The sequence below is a fragment of the Callithrix jacchus genome, chromosome 13 (assembly GCF_049354715.1).
Source record: "Callithrix jacchus isolate 240 chromosome 13, calJac240_pri, whole genome shotgun sequence".
Lineage (NCBI taxonomy): Eukaryota > Metazoa > Chordata > Mammalia > Primates > Cebidae > Callithrix > Callithrix jacchus.
Window position 1 is genome coordinate 28,032,352 of NC_133514.1, and position 24,288 is coordinate 28,056,639.

Below are 24,288 nucleotides of genomic sequence, written 5' to 3' on the forward strand. Positions count from 1 at the left end.
CGTCATTAAAAAATTTAAGATACAGGCTAGGCACGGTGGCTCACGCCTGTACTCCTAGCACTTCAGGAAGACCAGGTGGGTGGATCACGAGGTCAAGACATCAAAACCATTGGGCCAATATGGTGAAACCCTGTCTCTCCTAAAAATACAAGTTAGCCACCTATAATCCCTGCTACTCAGGAAACTGAGGCAGAAGATTCGCTGGAAACTAGGAGGCAGAGGTTGCAGTGAGCCGAAATCGCACCACTGCACTCCAGTCTGGCAACAGAGTAAGACCGTCTTAAAAAAAAAAAAAAAAAAAAAAAGAAATTTACAAAGACTAGGGAATTCTTGATTTCTAAGAGTGGAATTGCTGATACCTATGTGGGTGATTGATTTGGGTGCTTTTACTATGCAAGAATATAAAACTAACTTGTTGTAACAACATTGATAGAGCCGAGATGAAATTTCAGGATTAGCATATCCAGGATATTCACAAGAAGTCAGAGCTTAATTTGGGCATTTGGCCTATCAGAAGTTTGAGCCAGTAGTTAATTCTGAATATGAGGTCAATATGGGAACTTGTTTCAATGATCTTCCTCACAGTAAGGGTCCCAGCACTAAGCCTTTAATGAAAGCCTCACCCAGTCATATTATACCCTGGCTTCTTTACCAACCCCTGTGATTTCCTCCTAACATCTCTGTGGTCTCCAAGTATTCAGCTTATAAAGCCATGCATTTAGCTTTATTACTTTGTTTTTCTTATCATAGCAAACCATTCAATTTAGGGTCAGTTATAGAATTAACGTCAGTTAATAGGTTTGCTTGCCAACTGATGTAGATGGATTTTTTTTTTCCCAAACAGACACATTATTACAAGACATATATTTAGAATGAACTGAAATAAAAAACATTACAGTTTTAGTATCAAGAAATATAGAAAATGTTTTCAGCTGACCTTAAAGAAATTATTTTAAAACTTGATTATGAATTGTGTTTAGTTACCTAAGTGTAAATTCCACAGCCACAATTCATATATGAATTCCATAAATTCATAAATTTACATATAAGAATTTACATATATGTAAATTCATAACATATGAGCTTACTAATGTAAGTTCATAACAGAAACAAAATTAGATTTGGAATGCACTTAATGACCATCATTGCATAGTTGTGAATGCTGATTACAAATAAACTAATAAAATGGGGAAATAAAGAAAAATCTGATCAATCATGACATGGAAATTCCAATAAAATATTGCTGCCTGGAAGAAATTTCTCACTTTCACAGTAGTCTCATGAAAGAAGCTCTAATACAGGGTCTGATGAGATTATCTGCCTTGAACAAAGATTTTCTTATTTAGAATAACTGGAACATTTGACAGGACATCAGGAGGTCTGTTTTGAAACAGTTTACCTTTTTGTTCTTTTTATCCCTGTTTTAGATTTACACACTATTAGGTAAAAGGAAGTCTTTAAGCATCTTCCTTTCATTAATGGACAAGTGGAAAACATGTGAGAGAATATTCTTTTTAAATATTTACTTTTTAAAAAATAATTAAGTTAAAATCTTCTTTAGAAAAATAACTTATCACCAAGGAAAACAAGGCCCAGATGTATCTCTTATTGTGTTCCTGTTGTGCAAATTTTTGTGTAAATACTTCCTTTTACATATAAAAATTGCCATTCAGACCACATCCATCACTAATGACTTAAAAAACAGGAGTAATATGGCTTATTTGGAATTACCTCTCCTAATAGAAAATGAATGAATTTGCAATCTGATTCTCAGCTGATTTTTTGAGCCAGTTATTTTAATAGGATTGTACTTACATAACTCAAATTAATGTCTAAAGGATCTTACTATGAATCACCAAGCACTGTCCTGACATATATACAAACAGAAATATCCCATTGTGCTTTTACCACTATTCACATTGAAGAATTTGCAATTCAGTGTTTTCCTTCATCTACAAGGCCTATAAAGGTCTTAGATTCCTTTCATCTCTCCCAGTTACTGATGGTATTTGTTTCTTTTTTATTGACATTGTGCCCTTTAAATGTAACTAGTTTGAGCCACAAAAGTGGTTAGTGGGAGGTTCCATCAAAAGCTGATTAGCAAAGTACTATTTTGTTTTGTTTTGTTTTTTAATTTTCAAGGCTGGCATGCCATTCACTGAACTTTGATGTAATCAATCATCCGGAAACCAGTTAAAATCTTCAGTTGATAGCACTGTGCTAAGTTAACCAGTAAGTTTCTAAATCCTATCACAAACCAAACAGCATCGGTTCCTTAAATCGTTTGACCAGAAGGGAGGAGACATAATCTATTTGTGTGTGACAAGAAAACAAACCCCATTTGTAAAACAAAATACTTTAAATTGTTTAGAATTTTAAACCAGCCCTCCTCCCCCAACACACTTTTTAATAGTGGGTTAACTTTTCCCTTTCTGTAAGGCCATGGCTGGTTTTCTGACTAGCTGCTTAACGTATTTCTCATATAAGTAAAACTGAACACACTGCTGCTATTAATCATCATCAAGTTTTTTAAAATGTGGTTTTCTGGAAAACTGGTACTTTGGGAGTTTTATAATAACCCTTTTGGAGTGTAAGTCAGCACATCTCTGTGAGTTCATTCTAGAAAATTACAGCCATCAGGGAAATAGCAAACTGATGATGCATTTTTGTATAGTGCTTTTTTCACACTACTGCTTTACAGATCTTTCTGAAACATTTTTATCAGGCACTTTTGTTATCTGAATGAAATCCAAAGAGTGTGTGACATTTCTTTTGTGCAAGATGAGCCTCAAGGGCTTCGGCCTTACAGCAGGTGGTTGGGCATTTGCCACATCTTAATCTTTTCATTGTTTTTTTTAAACACACATTAACTTGATCGGAAGAGGCATCTACTCTACCAGTCAGTAAAATACCACTGATTAAGGTAAATGATTTGGTTAAAATTAAGCCAGACGAAGTATGTTCACTTGTCAGATTTGGTTTGGAAGGTGCCTGAGATACTGGCAAGGTATTGTTCTCTTGTGGTACAACACCAGGTACAATGGAACCATATTCTGTCCTGATTCTATCAATTTTCAAAGCAGGATCTGATGAAATTAAAGGTGTTTGCTCTATTTCACTGTGCCCGTTGACTAAATCACTACTACTACAATTATTTTCAGAATTTGGCTCTATGTCAGGCATCTTTTGGTCTATCAAGTTTATATTTGAAACAGTGTTATCAGAACATTCATTTCCATTCTGAACTAAACAGTCTTCCTTTCGATCCTTTCTATACATGTCTTTGGTTCTGTAGAATCTTTCCTTGATTGGCTAGTAGAAACTGGCAGACAAATAATTTGTTTCTCATTACTGGATGAGTCTTTTTCCTAATGAGTAGAATTTGAATCTTCATGAACATCCCAAAGAACTGTTTCACTTGGTTGTGCAGATTATTCTGGTGTTTTACTTAAATAATGCTGAGCTTCATGTTCATAGAGCACAAGAAGATCTTCAAAAAGCTCATGATATCCTGGAAAACTAAACTGAGCTTGAAATACCCTGTGATGTTTTGTATGCTGGGCAAGCTGAATGGCAGCTTAAATGACTCACTACATTTAAAATGCAAACAAAAATACACATTTGGATAGCTATGTCTATTAAGGTGGTCTATAAAATCTTGAGGATCTTCAAATTACCTCTGACAAAATTTCCATTTTCCTTTGCTCCATCTCATTACTGTTTGTTGCACATTTAATTCACCAACTGATGTAGATGGATTTTAATTGTTCTAAAGGCTTAAGTTGTGACAAGTATTCCAAAGAGCTACTGCTGTTTCAAAAATAATTTCAGAAGTGTTATCAATGCCTAATTATTTCCATTCTGAATTTATCCTTGCTTTGTCTTTTATTATTATTAATTTTTGTGGAATCAGTCCTTCTAAGCCAGTTTTGTTCTATAGAATCTCTTAAGTCACTTTGACCTAAACGGTTCTGTGATCATGAGAGTGGGAGCTTTCTTTTGAGATGTTGAGATCTCCCTTCTGAGATTTTAACAAGTTAAAATTCCCCCTAGTTCTCCATAAAAAATAGTATTTCCAGGTGCCAGGAATAAGTAATAGAAATCTTTTTCCAAGTGTCCATGGAGCATGGAAGAGGCACATTTTGACCCAGGTCAAGCAGTTCCCTGCTCTTACGACAGTGGTGTCTAGGGTAATGGTGATTGCTTTTGACTTAAATGGTTTATGACTGTGGAAACCATGGCTGGGTGGTTAAACCAAAAGTTCCGTGATATATATGTGTGGGGTGTGTGTGTGTACATGTGGGTGTTTTCACTTAGGAATGGGAGCGCCAGGCAATGCAAGGGTAGTAGTGCTAATGCATGTAGCAGAATGCAATTAGGCAATGAAGTTGAGAGGCAATGATTGCAAAGTTTTACAATTTCCAAATGATAAAGTAAGAAAATACCCTCTTCACCCTCTTTTCTCCTGCTCTAATTAATAAAACATAGTCTCTATGAGATAAAATCTGTAGGGGCAGAGACTGTTGGAAGAAAAATATGCATTTGATATTTTAAGGTCTGATTTCAAATTTTTTTTTCCTAGAAGTCTGTGAGATTTCTCATTCACTACTGGTGTATGTATTACGGGGATTCTCTCCCAAAGACTGAAGCAAACCACTGAGCCAGAAGCATTTTCTTGTCTATGGAATCTGTTACATTCCTGAGGTTCTCCATTTAGTTTAATACTGCATTCTGTTTAGCCACATATTTTTGAGTTACCAACTTATTTTTAATGCTGTGACTTTAATATACGTACAATATTCAACAGTTCACATCAGGTAGGCACTGGCTAGATTTTCTTGAGAGCTCAACTAAATTTAAATAACAGAAAAAAAGCACCCATGAATATATACTTTTAAACTGAAATAACGTTAACATAGAAACAATTATACCTATTGAACAGAACGCCTGGAGTTATGAAGTAAAATAAATCCACACTGCATTATTTTAGTCATTTATCTTTTAAAGAAATTTGAGTAAGAAAAAAATCCATATGTCTTTTTATGGGTTGAATTGTGTTCCCCCAAATGACATATTGAAGTCCTAACTGCAAGGGAAATAGAATCATTACAGATGTTATGTTAATTGTTACCATCCTAAAGCAGGGCAGATCTCCAATCAAATGTGACTGAGTTTTTAAAGGAAAAGAGGCACACAGATATAGAGATGCAGAAACACAGATACCCAAGAGAGAAGGTCATATAAAGACAGAGGTACACGCTGCGATGCAAGGCTGGTGAGCTCCACATTGGAGCTTAGCTACCTGGAGATTAGCCTGGGAAGGTACTTTGCTTCACCCTGGAAAGAATTCAAGGGCAAGCCAGTGGTGGAAGGAATCAGCTTCCATGACTACTCCTGCAGAGTAGGACAACCTCCTTGGCAGAGAGTAGCAACTCAGGGCATTTCTGTTGTCATATTTATACCTGCTTTTAATTGCACGCAGATTAAGTGGCAGTTCATACACAAATGAAAAAAAAAGGGTAGTAACTTTGGAGTTGTTGGGTCATTGCCATGGAAAGGGGCAGTAACTCCCAGGTTTTGCCATGGCAATGGTAAACTGACATGGCACACACACTGGTAAGCATGTTTTATGAAAAGCTGTTTCCACCACATCCCTGTTTTAGGTAGTCCTCAGTTTGGTCCCCTGTCCAAGCCCCACCTCTGGAGTTGTGTGTCGCCTCCTGCCTCAATTGTAGTGATGCATCTGCAAGCTGAAGAAGGTAAGAATGGCCAGCAAATACCAGAAGCTACAAAGAAGCAAGGCAGAATTCTTCCCTAAATGTTTCATAGAAAATATTGCCCTCTCGGGCCCGGCGCAGTGGCTCATGTCTGTAATCCCAGCACTTTGGGAGGCCGAGGCGTGTGGATCACGAGGTCAAGAGATTGAGACCATCCTGGTCAATGTGGTGAAACACCATCTCTACTAAAAATACAAAAAATTAGCTGGGCATGGTGGCGCATGCCTGTAATCCCAGCTACTCGGGAGGCTGAGGCAGGAGAATTGCTTGAACCTAGGAGGCGGAGATTGCAGTGAGATCACGCCATTGCACTCCAGCCTGGGTAAACAAGAGCAAAACTCTGTCTCAAAACAAAACAAAAAAAAAAATGAAAGAAAAAGAAAATATTGCTCTCTCAACACCTCCGTTTTGAAGGTTTAGACCCAGAACTGTGAAACAATACATTTCTGTGGTTTTAGGACATCCGGATTGAAGTACTTTGTTACAGCAGTCCTAGAATACTAACACATGTATCTATTCACATAACTGCCATTTTCTGTGGCTTGATTCCTTTGCATAGATTTGTATCTCAATTTTGCTGTTATTTTCCTTCTTCTTGAAGGATTTTCTTTAATGGGTCTCAGGGTGGGACTCTGGCAGTGAGGAATTGTTTCAGCTTTCATATATCTGAGAAAGTCTTCACTTAACCTTCATTTCTGTGAGATATTTTCAATGGAGATAACATTCTAGGTTGGTAACTATTTTATTTCAATATTCTGAGATGTTGTTAAACTCTCTTCTCACTTGCATTGTTCCTGACACCCACCAAAAACTGCCATATTTTTAAATTTGTTTTTCTGTATATAATGTGTCATTTTTTTCTGTTTGCTTTTAAGATTTATCCTTATTACTACTTTTAGGGAAACTGATTATTATATGTCTTGGTGTATTTTCTTCATGTTTCTTGTGCTTGGACTTCACTGAGGTTCTTCTATTTTTGCATTTATTAAATTCAGAAAGGCATCAGTCACTATTTGCTTAAATATGTTTTCTGCACACATACTCTCACCTTTGAGGATTCCAATAACATATATATTATGCTTCTCTGTTAACTTAGCTAATTATTCTGTGTTCTGTCTTTTTTTTTTTTTTTTTTTGAGACAGAATCTTGCTCTGACGCCAAGCGCCAGGCTGGAGTACAGTGGCGCAATCTCGGCTCACTGCAATCTCTGCCGCCTGGGTTCAAGCAATTCTCCCGCCTCGGCCTCCCTAGTAGCTGGGACTACAGGTGCACACCACTACACCCAGCTAATTTTTGTATTTTTTAGTAGAGAGGGGATTTCACCATGTTGGCCAGGATTGTCTCTATATCTTGACCTAGTGATCTGCCTGCCTCGGCCTCCCAAAGTGCTGGGATTACAGGCCTGAGCCACTGCGCCCGGCTGTGTTTTGTCTTTTTTAATTGACAAGTAATTATACATATTCATGGGGGTACATAGTGATGTTTCCATACATATAAGGTATACTGATCAGATCAAGGTAATTAGCATATCCATCCATCACTTCAATAATTGTTTCTTTGTACTGGAAACATTCAATGTCCTCCTTCCAGCAATTTGTAACTATATTAACTATAGTTATCTTACAATGGTACAGAACACTAAGACTTACTCTATTTATCTGTAATAATTCTATTTTAGGTAGTCAACAGTGCTAAATTATCACTGTATTTTTGTCTTACCTTGTCTCATTGAGTTCTTTTTAATTGACTGTTTTCTTTCTCTTTATGTTTATATCTTCCTGCTATTCTGTATGCCTGGGTCATTTGTTAATGAAAGCCAGATAATGTGAATGTCAGCTTGTAAGTAGCAGATGTTTGTCCTTCTATATTCTTGAGTTTTGTTTTTGGTTGCAGTTAACTGGAAAATGGTAAGTTTGGGTTATGCTTTTAAGATTTGCTAGATGTGACTGAGCAGTACTCAGCCTAGTGTTAGTGAGCTGAGAAACTTACAGGTATTGTACCTAAATGTTCATTTTCCTGCCAGTCTCCTGAAAAAGGGCACACCTCTTGACCCTATGTGAAAGCCAGGCACTATTACTCCTAATCCTTTCTGATGGCTTTTTCCTAAGGCTTGGGTAGTGTCCTCACATACATGCACTGTTTGGCACCCTATGGAGACGTCTAAATATCTCTGGAGTTACCTATGTACCTCTCTTCTCTGGTATTTTTCCTGTATGCTAGCAACTTTGATCTCCCAGGACTCTCCACTCCTCAACTCAGGCTTTGCCTGGGATTTCCCTGCTTGTTCTGTGGCCTGGAAACTGTCAATACTGGAAAAAATCACTGTTTCCTCTTTTTTATATCTCAGAGATCACTGTCATCCACTGCCTTATGTTCAGTGTCTCTGAAGCTATTGCTTTATGTATTTTTCTGTTGATAATTGTTTTATTGCTTCAAGTGTTTGATATTTAGAATAATGGCCACCCAAATACTTCAACATCCTACTTCCAGAACCTGTGTACACTGATCCTTTAACAACATAGGTTTGAACCTAGTGAGTCCATGTATATGTGGATTTTCTTCCACCTCTGCCACTCCTGGGACAGCAAGACCAACACCTCCTCTTCCTCAGTTACTCAATATGAAGACAATGAGGATGAAGACCCTCATTATGATCCACTTAATGAATATTAAATATTCCCTCTTCATTATGATTTTCTTAGTAGCATCTTTTATCTTGCTTACTTTATTATAAGAATATAGGATCCAATACATAGAACAGATAAAATGTGTGTTGGTTGGCTGTTGATGTTATTGATACAGCTTCCAGACAACAATGGGGTACTAGTAACTAAGTTTTTGGAGAGTCAAAGTCATGTGTGAACTTTTGACTGCGCAGAAGAAGTCTGTGCCCTTAATCTCTCCATTGTTCAAGGGTCAATTGTAATACTTTTCCTCACTCATTGCAATATTCCCGGCTAAGACCCCTATAATAAAAGACAAATTAACAGGAGGAAAGCATTTAATTATATTTAACTAAAATATTATGTGACACTGGAACCTTCAGAAATGAAGTCCTACAGGCCCAGAGAAAACTGTATTTTTATAGGTGGTCCTGCAGAAGTGTGATGGGAGGACACAAGGGTATAATCTGATAGGACTAAACTGGGAGGAATTTAGCAAGGCCTATTTGTCCAGATTCTTCATGGCTTCCAGGTATAGGGCTGGGTCCCTCTGGAATGGAAGGTCTTACAACCTACTTTCAAGCAAGGTAGGTCAGAGAATTCTTCTATAACTGTGCTTCACTGGAGGTAAAAGATCAGAGATAGAGAAAGATAAGGTCAGACAGTGGCCTTTTTGCTTCTGTCACCCTCTCAATTTCAGCTTAAAATATTTAGTATGCCAAGGTATCAAATATTGGGGTATTGTGTTCTGAGCCCCAACACAAGTGCAGGGAAGTGTGACTGGAGGAGCTAAGTTGTTAAGGGTGGCTCTAATGCACCAAAGGAGAGCTAATATTTAATACATTTTAATAATGTATGGTTTTTGTTTTATTTGGTGCATAGAAAACCTTAAAATTAGAATGAAATTTACAGTTTAATATATAAAAATATATGTTCAAGTAAGAAAAACTTAAGAATTGGGTTAGAAAAGGAAGACTAAATGAAAATAGAGATGAGACAGGAGATCGAAGATGGCTGAACAAGAACAGCTCTGGAGTACAATTCCCAGGGAGAACAACACAGAGGGTGAGTGATCACTGCATTTCCAAATGAGTTTTCACTGCCCACAGACCAGGAGATTCCTGGGCCACAAAGCATGAGTTTCCAGCACAGCTGTTTCAGCCAGTGCTGCCAGTTTTTGCACAAAAACTCAAACAAATCTGGGCGGCCATTTCAACTGGTACCTGGAATGCCTGGGAGACAGAGCCACCCATTCAACTGAAAAAGAGAGGCTGAAACAGGGAGCCAGGTGATCTGGCTCAGCAGGTCCCACCCCCTCTAAGACCAGCATCTGAAACACTCTGGATTAAGAACTTGGCAGCAAGCACAGCTGGACACAGGACTGTCCAGCTCAGTGTGGGGAAGGACATCTGCCATTACTGGGCAGTCCACCACTACCGAGGCAGTCTGTCATCACCAAGGCAGTCCACCGTTACCGAGGCAGTCCACCATTACCGAGGCAGTCCACCATTACCGAGGCAGTCCAACATTACTCAGGCAGACCGCCATCATAGAGGCAGTTCTAACTGTACCTCTGTAAACAAAACTGCAAGGAAGTTTACACAGCAGCTGGGCAGAGCCACGGCAGCTAAGCAACACCTCTGCTGGCAGACTGTCAGCAATTTATAAATAAAGCCCTACCTTCCCAGGACAGAGCACCTGGGAAAAGAGGTGGTTATGAGTTCTGCTGCAGCAGACTGAAATCTACCTGCCCAGCAGCTCTGAATAAAACAACGGAGTTCACAGCATGGCCCTTGAGCTCCTACAAAGGACAGACTGTCTCCTCAAACAGCTTCCCAACCATTGCATATCCAAAAAGACACCCCATAAAGGAGAGTTCAAGCTGACATCTAGTGGGTATCCTTCTGGAATGAAGATAACAGAAGAAGAAACTGGCAGCAACCCTTACTATTCTGCAGCCCCACAGGTGATTCCCCAGCCAAGCAGGGTCTGGAGTGGACCTCCAGCAGTCCTGCAGCAGAAGGGCCTGTTGGAAGGAAAACTAAAAAACAGAAATAGCTTTAACATCAACAAAAAGGATGTCCAATCAGAGAACCCATCAGAAAGTCATCAACTACAAAGACCACAGTTAGATAAATCCACAAACATGGGAAGAAACCAGCATAAAAAGGATGAAAACACCAAAAACCAGAACACCTCTCCTCCTCCAAGGGATCAGAACTACTCACCAGCAAGGAAACAAAGCTGGATGGAGAATGAGTCTGGTGAATTCACAGAAACAGGCTTCAAAAGATGGGTAGTAACAGACTTCTCTGAGCTAAAAGAACACGTTCTAACCCAATGCAAAGAAACTAAGAACCTTGAAAAAAAGGTTGACAAAATGCTAACTAGAATAAAGAGCTTAGAGAAGAATATAAAAGACTTGATGGAGCTGAAAAATACAGCATGAGAGAAGAAGCATACACAAGTTTGAATAGCCAAATCAACCAAGCAGAAGAAAGGATATCAGAGATTGAAGATCCGCTTAATGAAATAAAATGAGAAGGCAAAATTAAAGAAAAAACGAGTGAAAAGAAAGTAACAAAGTCTCTAAGAAATGTAGGATTATGTGAAAAGACCTAATCTCCCCTTGATAGGTGTACCTGAATGTGACAGAGAGAATGAATCCAAGCTGGAAAACACTCTGCAGGATATCATCCAGGAGAACTTCGCCAACCTAGCAAGGCAGGTCAACATTCAATAGACTAATAACAAGGAAATTTAGAAAACACCATGAAGATATTCCTCAAGAAGAGCAACCCCAAGGCACATAATCATCAGATTCACCAGGGTTGAGGTAAAGGAAAAAATGCTAAGGGCAGCCAGAGAGAAAGGTCGGGTGACCCACAAAGGGAAGCCCATCAGACTCACAGCAGATCTCTCCACAGACCCTACAAGCCAGAAGAGAGTGGAGGCCAATATTCAACATTCTTAAAGAAAAGAAATTTCAACCTAGAATTACTAATCAGCCAAACTAAGCTTCATAAGTGAAGAAGAAATAAAATCCTCTACAGACAAGCCATTGCTGAGAGATTTTATCACCACCAGGCCTGCCTTACAAGAGCTCCTGAAAGAAGTACCTAACATGGAAAGGAACAACCAGTACCAGCCATGCAAAACTTTAGCAAATGGTAAAGACCATTGACACAATGAAAACACTGCGTCAACTAATGGGCAAAACAACAAGCTAGCATCAAAATAGCAGGATCAAACTCACACATAATATTAACCTTAAATGTAAATGGGCCAAATGCCCCAATCAAAAGACACAGTCTGGCAAATTGTATATAAAGTCAAGACCCATTGGTGTGCTGTTTTCAGGAAACCCATCTCACATGCAAGGACACACATAGGCTCAAAATAAAGGGATGGAGGGACATTTACCAAGCAAATGGAGAGCAAAAAGAAGCAGGAGTTGCAATCCTAGTATCTGATAAAATGGACTTTAAACAAAAACAGATCACAACAAGACAAAGAAGGGCACTACATAATGGTAAAAGGATCAATGCAACAAGAAGAGCTAATGATCCTAAACATACATGCACCCAATACAGGAGTACCCAGATACATAAAGCAAGTTCTTAATGACCTACCAAGAGACTTAGACTCCTACACAATAATAGTGGGAGAATTTAACACTCCACTGTCAATATTAGACAGATCAACAAGACAGAAAATTAACAAGGATATTCAGGACTTGAACTCAGATCTGGACCAAGCAAACCTAATAGACATCTACAGAACTCCCCACTCCAAATCCACAGAATATACATTCTTCTCAACAGCACATCACACCTACTCCAAAATTGACCACATAATTGGAAGTAAATCACTCTTCAGCAAAAGCAAAAAATGGAAATCATAGAAGCAAAGGAAGAACTAAAATCAACACCCTATTATCAAAATTGGAAAGAGCTAGAGGAGCAAGATCAAAAAACCTCAAAAGCTAGCAAAAGACAATAACTAAGATCAGAGCAGAACTGAAGGAGACAGACACATAAAACCCCTTAAAAAAATAAATCCAGGAGCTGTTTTTTTGAAAAGATCAACAAAATAGACTGCTAGTCAGATTAATAAAAAAGAAAAGAAAGAACAATCAAATAGATGTAATAAAAAATAATAAAGGGGATATCACCACTGATTCCACAGAAAAACAAACTACCATCAGAGATTACTACCAACGTCTCTACGCACATAAACCAGTAAACCTGGAAGAAATGGATAAGTTCTTGGACACTTGCAACCTCCCAAGCCTAAACCAGGAAGAAGTTAAAACCCTGAATAGACCAATAACCAGAGCTGAAGTTGAGACAGCAATTAATAGCCCACCAACCTGCCAACCAAAAAATGTCCAGGTACAGATAGGTTCACAGCATCATTCTACCAGATGTAAACAGAGGAGCTGGTACCACACCTTCTGAAACTATTCCAACAATACAGAAAGAGGGACTTCTTCCCAAATCATTTTTTATGAGACAAACATCATCCTTATACCAAAACCCAGCAGAGACTCAACCAAAAAGGAAAACTTCAGGCCAATATCCATGATTAACATAGATGCGAAAATCTTCAATAAAATACTGGCAAACTGGTTGCAACAGCACATTAAAAAGCTTATCCATCATGATCAAGCAGGCTTCGTCTTGGGGATACAAGCCTGGTTCAACATACCCAAGTCTATAAACGTAATCCACCACATACACAGAACCTAAGACAAAAGCCAATTATTTCAATAGATGCAGAGAAGGCCTTCAACAAATTTCAACAGCCCTTTATGCTAAAAGCTCTCAATAAACTAGGTATCAATGGAACATACCTTAAAATAATAAAAGCTGTTTATGACAAACCCACAGCTGATATCATACTAAATGGCTGAAAACTGGAAGCATTCCCTTTGAAATCTGGCACTAGATGAGGATGCCCTCTCTCACCACTCTAGTTCAATATAATACTGCAAGTTGTAGCCAGAGCAATCAGGCAAGAAAAAGAAACAAAGGGTATTCAATTAGGAAAGAAGAAAGTCAAATTGTCTCTATTTGCAGATGACATGATTGTATATTTAGAAGACCCCATCATCTCAGCCCAAAATCTCCTGAAACTGATAAGCAACTTCAGCAAAGTCTCAGGATACAAAATCAGTGTGCAGAAATCACAAGCATTTCTATACACCAATAACAGACTAAAAGAGAACCAAATCAAAAGCAAACTCCCATTCACAATGGCTACAAAGAGAATAAAATACCAAGAAATACAACTAACAAAGAATGTAAAGGACCTCTTCAAGGAGAACTACAAACCACTACTCAAGGAAATAAGAGAGGACACAAACAGATGTAAAAACATGCCATGCTCATGGTTAGGAAGAATCAATATTGTGAAAATGGCCATACTGCTCAAAGTAATTTATAGAGTCAACACTATACCCATCAAGCTACCAATGACCTTCTTCACAGAACTGGAAAAAGCCACCTTAAACTTTGTATGAAACTAAAAGAGAGCCCACATAGCCAAGACAATCCTAAGCAAAAAGAACAAAGCTGGAGGCATCACACTACCTGACTTTGAACTATACAACAAGGATACAGTAATCAAAATAGCATGGTACTGGTACCAAAACAGAGATATAGAGCAATGGAATAGAACAGAGGCCTCTGAGAAATGCCACACATTTACAACCATCTGATCTTTGACAAACTGAACAAAAACAAGCCATGGGAAAAGGATTCCCTGTTTAATAAATGGTGTTGGGAAAACCGGCTAGCAGTGTGCAGAAAGCAGAAACTGGACCCTTTCCTGACACCTTACACTAAAATTAACTCCAGATGGATTAAAGACTTAAACATAAGACCTAACACCATAAAATCCTAGAACACCACCTAGGCAAAACCATTCAGGACATAGGCATAGGCAAGGACTTCATGAGTAAAACCCAAAGCATTGGCAACAAAAGCCAAAATAGACAAATGGGATCTAATTAAACTTAGAGCTTCTGTACAGCAAAAGAAACAATCATTATAGTGAGCTGGCAACCAACAAAATGGGGAAACTTTTTTGCCATCTACCCATGTGACAAAGGGCTAATATCCAGAATCTACAAAGAGCTAAAACAGATTTAGAAGAAAAAACAACAAACCCATTCAAAAAAGGATGAAGGATATGAACAGACACTTCTCAAAAGAAGACATATATATGGCCAACAAACATATGAAAAAATGCTCATCATCACTGGTAATTAGAGAAACGCAAATCAAAACCACATTGAGATACCACCTCACGCCAGTTAGAATGGCGATCATTAAAAAATCTGGAGACAACAGATGCTGGAGAGGATGTGGATAAATAGGAACACTTTTACACTGTTGGTGGGAGTGTAAATTAATTCAACCACTGTGGAAGACAGGGTGGCAATTCCTCAAGGGTCTAGAAACAGAAATACCATTTGACCAAGCAATCCCATTACTGGGTGTATACCCAAAGGATTATAAATCATTCTATTATAAAGACACATACACATGTATGTTCAATGAGGCACTGTTTATAATAGCAAAGACCTGGAATCAACCCAAATGCCCATCGATGACAGACCAGACAAGGAAAATGTGGCACATATACACCATGGAATACTATGCAGTCATAAGAAATGATGAGTTTGTTTCCTTTGTAGGGACATGGATGAACCTGGAAACAACCGTTCTCAGCAAACTGACACAAGAACATAAAATCAAACACTGCAAGTTCTCACTCATAGGTGGGTGTTGAATAGTACAAATACACGGACACAGAAAGGGGAGCATCACAAACTGGGGTCAATTGGGGTTAGTCAGTAGGGGAGGAACAGCAGAGGGTGGGGAGGTTGGGGAGGGATACCATTGGGAAAAGTGCCAGATATAGGAGACAGGTATGGAGGCAGCAAACCACATTGCCATATATGTATTTATGCCACAATCCTGCATGATCTGTACATGCACTCCAGAACTTAAAGTACAATAAAAAGAAAAAGAAAAAAGAAAAGAGCATGCATTATCAAGGACTTACACAATAAAAAGAAAGGGTACAAAAAAAAGAAAGATGAAACTAGAGAATGAGATATGGTTAGTAGATAATGGGTATTTGGATTTCTTAAGATTAGTAATAAGGAGATAGTGTCAATTATTGCTACTTTAAAAGCATTGCTTTTCAATATTCTCCTAGGTTATGTTTTTCCAATTAAAAATTGTGTAAACTCAGGTTTGTGAAAACACCTGAGGCAAAGCTTTGCAAACACAATTAATTTAAGAGTAGGTTTTAATGCCTTTTTTCATTGGTCTAATTTTATATCCTTTAAAATATAGAAAGATCAAGATTACAGGCTAACAATTTTAGCTCTGTGGGATATGTGTATGGTAAACTAAGATGATCAGTGTACTTGTTCATTTAGATTTTTCGCCTATCAATATGTGATTAATTAAGAAAGCTTCATCCTCAATTAATCTTTAGATGCGACCTAATATAGTAGAAACATTACCTAAGTAATTAGAAATCCAGTTGTGCTTGTGGCCCCAGTAAGCTTCTAAAAAGAAATGCGGACACATACATAGAAATTATAGATGCATTTATTCAAGGTCATACAAGACAACCATTATTTTAGACTTTTAACAGGTTAATGATCCATACATCTTAGTGTTTCTTTTACATTTAAAATGCCTATTTTAATTTTTTTCCTTTAAAGTCTATTGATATAATATTTTGTATAATAAATCTTAAAGGTTTAGAGGAGGCAGATTAATAGCTAAATATGTGACCTTGTTTTTGTTTCATAACATATTAAAACATGTATTTCTAGGATAAACTGGTGCCTCTAAAGAAAACTTTATATGCTACACAAGTGAACTAATAGCACTTTTCTCAAAGGTTTCCAACATAACTATTTAAAAGAACGAAGTATTTTTTCCCATCTGTAATACACAGTTCCCTTTAGGCACTGCAATGGACCCATGAATTTATGTGAGCACCAAATATTGTCAATCAACTGATCCACTGCACCTTGCACACCTTTACATACTACTGTTAAGTTTCTAATTATTTATGACAGTATAACGAAATTACATTTACTTTAAGGCAATATTAAATGCAGAATAGGTTTTGACTAATAATTATGTCAATAAACATATTCTTAATGTGCAATTGCCATCAAGTGGAAGGTCATTTTTAAACATTTTTATAAAAAAGAATGCAACCACTGTAAATCATATAATTTCAAACAAGGATATATCATTGTAACTCTGAGCCTTGGCATTGTCTTATCCCATAGTTACTATTTTAGTAAACTGTTTAGTCTCTTCCATGACCAAATGGGCACTAGCTCCAAATGCCTCTCAAATCCATATTCATCTTTCCATTTTTTGTTGGCTCTGCCGTAACAGAGACCCTCTGTGTATGGATTTATACAGATTCTCATTTATGGATTCTCCTTACTTTGGTTTCCTTCGATGTAATACACGTATACAATTAGTTTGGCATCAGAGTTCCAACATTCCTTAATAAATCTAACATAGTGTTTGTCTATAGTCAGTAAAAAGAAAAAAAAATCAAACAAGAAAGTAATATTTGGTATGATTATCTTTTGTCTTATTAGTTTGGAACAATTATATTTTATCCTGGGTTTACAGGATTTTTTCAGTAAACTTTACTTGCTTTACAAATATGTGATTATTCTTTTAAATAGCATCTCTTTTAGTGGCTGAGTGGTTTCTGTGTTATTTGCAGCCTACATTGATTCATTTATTGAATATATATTTATCCTCTGAATAGCTTATATATTTCAAGAGTGATCTGGGTACTAGGAATACAAAATTAAGATAGTTTATATTCTCACTGACAAACATAATTTTAATCTAGCATAAGCTTATATTAAATTTTTAAAATACTTAAAGCATAGGATACTTTAAAATAAAAAGAGATACGTTGAAGAATGACACATTGTTAATCTTGGAAAATAGAAGTTGGGGGTGGACATTCCAGGTCACAAATAGCTATGCAAAGGCATGGAGGCAGAAGGGCAAATTACAAGTCTTTTGGGATCACTGGAATGGTACAAGGATAACAGTAAAGCTGGAAAAATTGGCAAGAGCCAGAACATAGAAATCCTTGGAGACCACTCTGAAAATCAGATGTCATACTGATGGCTGGGGGAAACCATTAAATAAGTTTAAGTTGTTGACTAACAAGTTAAATTTGTTTCTGCTTTGCTTTTTGAAGATTATTCTGCTTGTATTTTGAAATGAACCTTTGAAGCCTGTGAGGCAGTTACTATGGTAAACACGTGAACAATAAGAGTTATAGTAAGGCAGAAGCAGAGGAGGGTGCTCACAAAACTAGGTATTCAATTGGAGGTAGGAGAATTTCCTGATGTGGGAAAAACAAATTGGGGAGGAAATTTTAGAGCTTTTGATGAGTAAACAAAATCTGGGGTTCAGAAGTAAATGCAAATTTGAAATATAAGACATACAATGGAAAGGCATGATTGGAAATCAAATGGACAGGTCTATGACTCAGAACAGGGAAGATTGATCAACTCAACCCAGATGTGCCTTGGTCTACACCTAACCTAGCGTCACTGAGAAATAGATGCAGTACAGATTGCTGTTCTGGTTAAGTCTCCAATTTCAAGGGGTAGGCATTTCACTACTGTCTCAGTGTTTCCATTTCTTACTCAGTACAAATGTCTCTGTCTTAAATCCTTAGGCAAACGAATCTCTAGGGCTGGTTCTTCCATTGCAGCATTACTCTTTCAGTTTTGGCAACCACAGGAGTGTTCTTTTCCTGACCGCAACTGACAAAGGACAGTAATTTTGACAATGTTTTGAACACACCCTGATTTTCAAATGAAGAATCCTGTTTATGGTGGTTGACTTGTTTGACAGGAAACAAAATTAATCACAGTGAGGGCACTGGATTTGAAAAGTCTGGAATGTCTGATACCTTTGATCAAAGACTGAGCTAGAATCCCTTTGGTGGTGCTTTAAGAAAATAATAACCATTTGATGTAGACAGAGTTGACCATTTAGCCCTGGTGAAACTGATCCTACTTCTTTGACATAACTTCCACATTTCCCAGTATCCCGTTACTAGGAAAACCTTGCATTGGAATATTTTTCTCTGAAGAGATTTGGTATTTTAACAAGATAGTTTGATGAGTACTGAGTTGATCATTTTAGCGCAATTATCCATATCACGTATCTTTGGCTCACACATTTCTCTAAATTACTAAACTATCTGATCATAATAATGTCCTTTGTATATGTTAGATGCTTATTACATCAAATCCAGCTTCCTCTAATGAGTTTTTAAATCTTTTCACAAGCTGGCCCCACTCAAAGGCAGAATTACCATGAAGTTTTTGAAGCTTAATGCTCAGAGCCCCTCTCTTGGATGGGTTTCCTCCAAGAACCTGAAAATGGTCCTAGCATTGTGTTCACACATCACGTATGAAATTGGCAAAAATCATTTTTTTTTCAATGTAGTTATGATATCTGTGCTTTCCACCCCTACTCCTTTTTATAATTAACTCTCATATCAGGTGGCATGGAAATGACTTCAGGGATTTGGGGGCACTCTAGTTCAAGAAAAGGCGAGGTGATAGAATATTCAGTTTACCCTTAGTGGGCATATGCTTGTGCAGATGACAGTCAATATCGTGCATAGTTAAGTCATGGCCAGCCACCAAGCATAGAAATAGCTCCCAAGAATACTTCTACCACCCATTGTGCTGACTCTCCTGCTGTCATAACAGAAGTGCAGGATCAGATGACATGTAGGTGTCCTATATTGCTGGCAATCAAAGTATAAATGTAGTGGTTTGAAAATCAAGAAACATTATGTGAAGAATTTTACCGTTCTCAGAAACGTAAAACTCTAAGCAAAATACTTAGTTCTCATGGGTTCCCTGGTCTAAACAATCAATAACAACAAAAATCATGCTAGAGAAAAGGCAGGATTATCTTTCTTCTCTTCCTGTACAAAATAATTCTTCAAGAGCATCATAATATGAAGAGCAATTGTAGGGGATTCAGCCAAATCATGCAGGAAAAAAAGGGTAATAGAGGTATGTCTGGTATCAAGTAACAAAAGTATTATATAATTTTTCTTGATTTTCACTAGATTTTCAGATTTGGAATGTGTTGTGGTTATTTTTTGCTGAAAGTTCGTGTTCTGCCAATACTTACATGTTGAAATTCTAACCTCCAAGGAGATGTTAGGCAATGGGGTCATTTCAGGAGTGATTAGATCTTGAGGGTGGAACCCTCATAAATGAGATTAGTGCCTTCATAGGAGAAGTCCCAGGGAGCTGTCTTGACCATTTCATCATATAAGGACACAGCTAGAAGGTACTGTCCGTGAGAAAGTAGGCCCTCATAAGACACTAAATCTGCTGAGGCCTTATCTTGGACTTCCCAGCCTCTAGAATTATGAGAAACAAATGTGTCCTTTTTAAACTACTTCATTGATAATATTCTTTATGGCGGGACAGAGTAAGACACGTTTTTTAAAGAAAAGCTCTTCTTTCATAACTGAGAACAAACAATTACACAATCAGGTCAGATTTCTATGATTCTGATACCTAACTTCACTAATAATTTCAAATATATAAGAAGTTATGAGACACAGACAAAGCAAGGGGACTCTCAAGACCTTCCATTAAGTTCCCCAGGGACTTTCTTCTCACATTTGGGTCCAGGTTAACATAGGATGCTTCTAAGCAAAGTGTGCAGTCACTTCACTTCCAGAGGGAGCCATTTTAATTCTAACACATCCCATTATACACACAGAGTTAATGTGTATGTGACATTAATGTGTATTATATACACAGAGTTAATGTGTATATATGACATTAATGTGTATATGTGACATGTGACATTTTTTAGTAAATCCATAGATTTCAGGTCTATTTACCATTAGGGCTGCATAAAGCCAACCTCCTTGTATAGGTGACCAATGCCTCCTGAACTTTCCCCTTTAACACACTTTTGAATATACTTCCACTTTATAATTGAATTTTGCTGGCTTCTCCATCCCTATTCGAATTGCTCTGACATCACCCAAGACATGGTTATTTCTCACCTGAGACTTCTCTAGTGTGGGTGATTTTCATCACTGCCCTGTAACAAGCTAACAAATTGCTTTCTAATATCCTATAATGAACAGATGCCTCAGACAGCTTAGAAACTAAAACCCGACATGTCTTGGCCTTATTTGAGTTCTGCCAAGGGCTTTGATCTAGCTATGTTCAGCCATGGATTATAAGGACAAAGTGGGGCTGTCTACACCACCATCCCCTGTATGCCTCCAAATGTTTATTTCTGCTCATGACCTTCTCTACATTTAATTTTTTTCTAGTGCCTTTATGTTTAGGGGCCAAGAGGATTCCTAGAAAAGGAAGATAATTTTTATCAATACTTGAAGAGCTCTGCTAGTCTCCAGGTGTCTTTTTTCTCAGCAGTCTGAAAATCTGTCAGTTAGGGGGATGGCCTTGGTTGCTTCAGTTCCCACAATTTCCAGGAATTTCACAGATATTTCCATTTTAACTGGAAATGTCAGCCAGCCTCCATTTGTCTTCGCATACTACTTCTTCGGGTGATGATAAGCATGCCCTCAGTGCAGTGTTCTGCGCTTACTTGCGCTAATGGCTTTCAAGTTCAAGTCCTACCTAATTAGATTGAAGCCACATGCCTGAGAATTCGAATTTTTCCATGTCAAAATAGTGCATATTATAGGCCAATGCGCATTCCACAAAATTGTATCTGGCTGGACTCCAAATTTGACATGGAAAAATAAATATGTCTGCCAAGAAGGTAACATCATATCTGTCCTGGTAGGCCTATTGCACACTTCCTGTATAGTCTCCACAGTATCCAGGACAGCCGAAGCAATCAAAGGCATCAACTTGTCTAGCCCTTGACGGGCTAATATTCACCTCTAAACACTGCCTTCCATAAGTACTGGCCACACTGGACAAGTAAAAGAGAAATCAAGCAATCAACACTCCTATCTCAACCATTTCTTAATGACAGCAACAATTTCTTGTTTTCCTCCTGTAAATATCTATTGCTTCATATTTGTTACTGAGGAAGTCTTGGTTCTAAATATACTTGTTTATCATGGCCTATTATAATTACATGAGACAGATTTAGCAGATATCCTCCTTGTAAAGGGTAACATGCCCTATTTGCACAAAGTACCCGCCCCAAGCTTGCATTCATAAAAAGGCAAGAGGACCATGCTTATACAGTTACATTTTCCAATTTATAACTCTACCTTACCATACTTCCCTGAGCAGGACCACAAACTCTCTCAGGTTCACCTCCATGCCATTCAGAGCAAAATTACCCTCCTTACTTCTTTACACTGGGCTAACTTTCTTAAGCTGCATTGCTGAGAAAAATGACTTTCCTACGTACTTTACACTGGGCTAAAATTCTGTAGCTAACAATCCTAAGAGAGTTTTGTTTACACCCCGGTACCCACATCTTAACTATAATCATTGCATGAAGACTAAGGTCTCTTGCCAGAGATGAAGCATGGAGATCTTGGCCTCTCAGTTTGTCTCTCTCCCCACCTCCCCATGGCTTAGACTTTACTTAAGGGAGTGAATTTCTTCAGAGTATAGATCAAGCAAAAACACAATGGCCCCTTAAGAGGTAAAAGAGGGACTGGGGAACCTCCCATGAATTTCTCCACTGCAGCTTATTAGATGTCAGACCATCCAGAGGCCTTCACTCATAAATGGTTGCATTTGGGGTTTAGTCATCAACACAAATAATTACTTCCATTCAGCAATATACATAATCATCAGCATATTCTCCTCATTGCTATTTCTGCAGTAACATGTCAATAATTGTTACCCAGGCTCTTCTGACTTTCTGCTTTTCAGTGTCCCAATGCTTGAACAGAAAGCATCCTTTTGAGATTTGACAGTTAGCTGCACCTGGTCTGTATCTGTGTATATAATTTTTTGAGTAACCAGTGGCAATAATTGAGTTATTTTTCTAGTGAAAGTAGTATCTTTCCTAGTTGTCAAAGAGGCATGATAAGCTATTCAGAACTAGAAAACTAGAAAATGTGGTCTGAGTTTATTTTTTCCAACTTTTACCACCTCCTCTCATAGAAGTCTTGCTTTTATCAGGCTTTTAACAATGGCCAGGGAATAGAATTTTTATCTAATTTGACATTTTTTCTGTGATTTCTTATCTATTCGCTTAGCCATTTTCCCCAGTTCTAGATTGGTCTCCTACAAATTCCACTGATGGGACTCATTCCAGCAACTATGACTTGGATTTTCACCTTTCCATACAAAGGCTGATAGGCAGCTAACATGGCATGAAGCTTTCATATTTTCCCCCATTTCCTCTTTTTCTTTTCAAAATAATAGTAACAATAAATACCTGAGCTATTGTGATTTATGGAGCTAAAATACAACCCTACTCAATGCACCAACCTGAAAGAAGATGAAAGATCATACTGTCAAATCAGACAGACAAATCAGAGATCTAACCCAGTATCAAATACAGGATCCCAGAGAATTTTACCCCAAAGTTAGTCCCCTGGTATGCTAGTTATTTTAAATTAAAGGCTCTTGAAATTCAGCAAATGCGAGGAGAGGCTCCACTTTGATGCTTTGCTATCTACCGTAAGACTAGGCCTGTCAAAGAGAACACAATTGCCTTCCCCCCCCTCCCTGAAATCCCATTATCAAGTTAATTCTGGCTGAGATCCAATTATTCTCCCTAATAATCATTTATTTCCCATCAAAAGAATTGCCTACATTCTTCATTCCCCCTCCCCATGAAGAAGAGTATGTAAGCATCTGTACCTCATTTCGTTATTAGGTAATCACTCTCCTATGCTTCCCCCATGCTTATATACATTAATACAATTGTACACCTTTTTCCTATTAATCTGTTTACTGTCAATTCATTTCAATAGACTTAGACTTGATCCTTTGGAGAGCAGCTTTGAATTTCACTATATGAGCTTTACTAATAATTTAAAGAATCCAAGTAATCACAAGTCTCAGAAAAGCAGGGAAAGCGTTAGGGCCTCCAATGTAGTTCCCCAGATGTGTTCTGGTCCTAAATCAACAGATGCGCTCTCTTCCAGTGGCACATGCGCTCACATTCCTTACACTAGACAGAAGGAGGCACTCTGGTCATTACATCATTTCCGTTTTATATTCAGATAGCTGCACAGACAACATAACATTTTCTCTGGAGTCATGCCCCATCAAAGTATAACTGCCATGGTTTTGACCTCATGAATCCTGGAGAAGGAGGTTTATGCTTGGGAAAAACAATCAGAAGGCAGTTACTATTCCGCTAGCAAACACCATTGGCTTGTTTCCCAAGAGATCTGTCATTAGTGAGTTTACAACAAAAATTGATAATGCCATTTGCTTTTTCTCCTGGGAGCACATTCCTATCCTGGAAAAGAGATTCAATGGATTACATATTTCCTGTTTACTATTTCCTTACCTGCCTTAATTTGTATTTGTAATCCTGGATTCTGTTTCAAAAAAAAAAATCACCCCTAAATTTTATCTTTCAAGTTTTCCCAGAATGGGATAAATCCCTGGCTCTGCTGTATGCAGGCAGTGAGAGAAGAGAGAAGACACACTTCCATCATTATCGTTCTCTCTTTAACATTTATCTTTTTTCTGCACATTATCTGATCCCATCCATGACCCATTTATCCTATGTACATTTCAACCTGTTCTCCTACATGACTGTTTAACTCTGCCTGATGTCAACTGTTTCCCCTTTGGGGGAAATCTTTT

The 24,288-nt window shown here is 37.9% G+C and overlaps 1 long non-coding RNA gene and 1 pseudogene across 3 annotated transcripts in view; both read right to left on the minus strand.

The window, feature by feature from the left end:
* Nucleotides 1-24,288, minus strand: part of LOC108588015 (uncharacterized) — a 571,409-nt gene that overhangs the window by 427,247 nt on the left and 119,874 nt on the right. The gene's annotated exons all lie outside the window — the stretch shown is intronic.
* LOC118146684 (zinc finger protein 654 pseudogene) lies at nt 1,138-23,232 on the minus strand (annotated as a pseudogene). Its single transcript, XR_013525275.1, has one exon. The product of XR_013525275.1 is annotated as a zinc finger protein 654 pseudogene (transcript).